Genomic DNA, 5,247 nt, shown 5'->3' on the forward strand with positions numbered 1-5,247 from the left:
AACAAAGCAAACCATGCAAAATTTTATTCCAATTAAGGAAAAACAACATATCACAGAAAAGATATTTTTAATGACATGCTTATAGGCATTTGCATAATTTCCTAATTTGCCTGAAAGCAAAAGATTTTCTCTTATAAGGACATACTTCACTTCTTTTATCTGTACAACAGATAAACCCCAAAGCCTTTTAGTTATTTGTGCAGTCTAAATACACAAGAAGAGACAGCATAAAGATATTGCCTGTGGAATACTGAAGAAGGAGAATGGCTTCCTGAGATAATAGAACAAGTGACAACTTGGAAAACAAGATATTCCATTTATTGAGTCTCATAATCTCATACTGACTATCCCAAAAGAGAAATGAACCTAATTTAGTTAACTGAAGGAATTTTGAAGTAGTGGACAGGTCCCTGTTTAAGCTAACAAAGAGTTTCCAATAACTTGAGTTTGGCTAATGAAGTTTGCACTGATTTGAAAAATTCACCTATAAGTGTCCTGCTTATTGGAAATTCTTTAAAACAAGATACTGAAATTTGCTAAATTTATAACGAAGCGCTCAGTCCTGCAAAAGCTTACTCATGCAATTTACAGTCTGCAGAATTATTGATTCTATTAACTTTATGGCTGTAGTCTGCACTCTGTGAGTATTTACGCAACACTTACTAAACTGACAGAATCATCCCACAGGATCTGCTCCTGTGCTCAATATCCAGACTAAGCTGTCAATGACTTCAGGAATGTTGTTGGGAATTTTACTTCCATGAGAAAGACAGCCATCAGTCTATAAGGATGTAGACATCTGCTGAATTTTTGAGTTGTTAACAGTACATGTGGCTGTTGTTGCTTTCACATCCAAGTCTCTAAGTATTGGAAGTACAGAAAAGGCTACTGATCTTTTTATACTTTGTCTCTACATTCAATCAAAGCCTACATTTACATTACAAGATTGTAACATGTACTGATGCAGTCTGATTTACTTACCAGACCACCTACCAGATATATCAGGAAAAGGCATCTCTACTGTATAAACTGTCAAATACAAGGAATCCTAAGTAATTTCAAGTTTCTGAAAGAGCTATAACGCTGGATGAGCTGTAACTGCTATCACTGACTAGAACTGCGCAGATAGTAGATCTTTCCTGAACCTTTTGGGGATTACTACGAGTATTTCATGTCAAATGTTTATTGTTAAGATTTGTGTTAACCCAGCAATGTTCACAGTAACTTTCTTGGAAAATTCGTCTGTGATTTGTTACACAGACAGGTTAAATCACTAACACTGCTCGTTTCATAGCTAAAAGTCATTCATTTCAGGTGCAAGTAGACTCCAGAAAAGACACAGGAACTATTTACCAGACAAAATTGTGCACAATGAGCACTGGACTAACTAACAAGTACATAAAAAAACACAGACATTTCATGAAAAAGGAGAAAAGCTAAACTCACAAATAAATTATTCCTCGTAAATTATTTACCGAGGCCTATTGCTACTTTAATACCCCATCAATGTCCTATGAAGTTATTAAATTGCAACCATTTACTTTGCTGAGTGTCGGCAGTATACAAGTGAGCTATACCATACATAAAAACAAAGCCAGTCAGAAAGACACTAGTTCTTGTATTCAGAATCTTAGCAGTTTAGCAGTATTACTTGAGCCTTATATGCCTGTTCTTAACAACAACAGGGTTTTTTTGTTGTTCTGGGATTTGACGTGTAAGAAAATAAAATGATTTGTCATTTTACTGCAGCTTTTAATTAACAAAAGAACATCTTAAGTTAGCCTGCAGTTCTGTTGCAGAGACACACCAGAGAATGCTGCAGTCCCACAAGGAGCCCCCTGTCATTTAAATCAAAAGTAACATTGTCACAGCTGGTGACGTTTCATTAGGTAAAACCAGATGGAGGGAAGAATTAGCTTTTTACAAAAAAAAATTACAGTATTCAACTCATAAAGTTCTTAAGGCCGCAAAATATCTCATTTGGTATCAAGCCCTTCACCAAATTAAGAGCACTCTTTGCTCTGTACTTGTTTGAATAATTAGGATGGTAGTTGTTACAGGATTCCACAAAATACTGTAATCTGCAGAGCAAAAGGAAAAACTTTCTAAGTAATCTTTGTGTGAAGGATAAAATAACATCTGCAGTTTTAATTTTTCTCTTAAAATTTTCCACAGAAATGACATGAGAACCTAGACAATTTATAAAGACCTCCTGCCTTGCTTTCCCACCAACAGTACTGTATATACTTTTGTATAACCTGTCAAACCCATCTTCCAGGCTTGCATGAAACTCAGTAATAAATTGGTATTACTTGCCAGTTGTTCATTCTTCAGGAGCCTTCAAGGCAACTTGCTCATGTACACACTATTCTAAAACTTGAAGGGTTTTCTTCTCATTTACTGGCATCAAAATCATCTCTGGACAGAACTGCACTGGTGATTTCAAGACCATTGCTGTGCAAGATGATAAAGTCAGCCTTCTCTCTCACAAAAATCTCTCTTCTCTACAATCCATTAAAATGTAAAGTAGAAAGATTAGGATAAACAGACAGATCATAATGAAGTGAAAATATTAAACAAGAAGCCTCAGACAGCTCCAAAGAAATGGCTTACCACTGGTACGGAATGTCACATTGACTTTAATTCCTTCGCTTGTCAATATAAAGTTTCCAGAAAATAAAAGAGAATTAGCTGTAGCAATAATTCCAAAAAACATGTTTGACAGAGAAAAGCTATTGCAAATGCACACAGAGTTCTTTCCTTTGGGGAAAGATGTGGTTTTATCTGACTAAAATGGCCCATGCCTTGAAAACATTTGCTTTGAATACATCATGTTTTGACAATAATTCTGTTTTCCAGTAAATTAATTCTTCTCTGAAAGAAAACAGAAGAGCCTTCTTAACACAGGAATAGCCAGAGCTTCAATTATTAAGTTTTTCAGTACTTGTAAAGCACTCATGTGCAAAATACACAGCAGTGAATCTTTAAATATTTTTACCTAAACATTTAAAATGAAGTATATCCTTTTTATTACTGCTGGTAGTTGCCTGAAAATCCAATAAAGCTGTAAGCCTAATGGGATGGCCTATGACTAACACAAGATACGTGCTTAAGTACTCTGCTGGACTTCAGGTTCAGCAAAGGAAACTTCATCTGATACAATGGTGAGCCCTTCTTCCCTTTCTCGTACATATACACAGCATTTAACTCATTAGTGATGCAAAAAACAAACCCCACTCTCTCTCCACTTCCTCTCAAACCCTGATTTGTGCTTTGTTGTCAGCCCTTCTAAAAATCAGTACTGTGTAGCATGTCCTGAAGATCAGCAAACCTGCACAGAAAATGCTACAAATATTTGAGATTATTACATGTGCTGGGAATAAGACTTCCACTTTCATGCTTATTTCCTATTTCCCTGGAGAATAAGACTCGGGAAATAAAGCAGCTGAGAACTGTATGCAATTTTTTACAGCAGCTCTTTAGTTTATATATCTATTTATATAATATATATGTAAACATAATATATATATATATGTTTATATCACTGTGTTTTTGAAAGCAACTGTGTTTCTGACAGCTTGTCTAGCTTGCAGCTACTAAAGTGGTCTGTACCATCTAGCAGTAAGTTTATGTCATTCCATTTCTGAATCTCTTCCTGGCTTCCTGTAGCAATATTTAATTCCAAGAGTCTGATAGACTCCGAATGTGGCCAAGCTGCTCACGTACAGAGGACACAGCTGAGAGTCACTGCCTGTTTTCTGTTCTCCTATTCCCTGGTGCACCAAGATAGTGAATCTGTTTGAAAAAACTAGTGAAAAGACAGAAAAAGAGAAAAAAACAATTGTTAATGTGCTTTTTTAAAACTGGACCCTAAGGAACACAGCACATAACTAAACAGTTGCAATTGTTTTTTGATTACTGAAGACCTGAGAAGGAAATACTGATGATACTAAGCACATCACAATGTTTAAAAATTACTGACAGTTGTAGTGAAACTACTTAAAAAGAAGTGACATTCTACAACTATAAACCTCTCCTCTCCACCTTAACTCACATGCCAGCCCACCGTCATTATTTCTATGGTGGAGCTCTCCAAAAAGATGTTGCTGTGTGATTAGTGTTTCTGAAAGGGGAAAAGAAAAAGGCCACTGTTTTTTTACAAGCAATCACTCTGCAGTATCTCATAAGCTTCTGTGGCCTTAGATAGTATGCCTTCTATTTTCACTTTTGTTTTCACTCCAAAAGTCAGCTGCAAGAGTGGGTGTGGTTTGCAGTACAGCTCATGAATATTTATTTTCACACTAAATCCAAACAAACTCAGTCAGTGCTTGTCCCTGCTCTGGATGGTATGAAATAAAGAACCCTACACAATGATCAACAAAGCCAAAAGCCCAGAAATAGAACAAAAAATTATAATATTCTGCTGAGATTACAGTAAAGCTTGCTATGATGATAACATTGTATAACTGGTTAATGCTTGAAAATCAAACCAGCTTTCAGTAATATGTGGTTTCATTACTGAATGCTGCCACTTGTTTTCAATGTCTTTTCCAAGCATCATGTGGAATACAAGCCCAGGTAACCAAAACTGCTTGACTTTGCAAACTGTTTTGACATGTCACACACAAGTGTTTTTTCCCTTGTCCATCTACAAATACTATTGTTTATAAGAGTATTTATTTCTTGAAATCTGTAGTCCACTGTGATTGACATGTAAGAGAAACAACTCTTTCCAGTTGCAACTCTTCACTCCTACTGACCACCTACATGCTTCAAAACTCCCAGCTGCAAAGCAAGGGAAACATGAATTCCACTGCATGTATTAATGTATTTACTGAATGACAGCCATTTGCTTGGCTTTATACAAAGAAAAGACAGTATGAATACCCCAGATGTCCCATAATTAAAGTCATGCTCCTGAACACTACTGAATGCCAGAAAAAAAAAGGAAAAAAGAAATTAGCAGTAGTACTATTTCTCTACAGGCTATATTTAGTCGATACGATATTGCCCAGCACTCAGCTTTGTTGGCTGAAGCTTTATGACTACCAAGTGCAGAACCACTGTAGTTGAGGGACTGGGTGGCTGATGAGGTGAGACAAATTGTGGTTTTATGTAATAAGAGAACACAGATGATGTCCATAGTCATCAACTTTAATCAGTTAGTCCTACTGCTAGTCAGGAGTAATAGCCACATGAGCGTGTGTTTGATATATGCTTAGGTATAACTGATCGTTGAGACAGATG

The sequence above is a fragment of the Dromaius novaehollandiae genome, chromosome W (assembly GCF_036370855.1).
Source record: "Dromaius novaehollandiae isolate bDroNov1 chromosome W, bDroNov1.hap1, whole genome shotgun sequence".
NCBI classification, from domain to species: Eukaryota; Metazoa; Chordata; class Aves; order Casuariiformes; family Dromaiidae; genus Dromaius; species Dromaius novaehollandiae.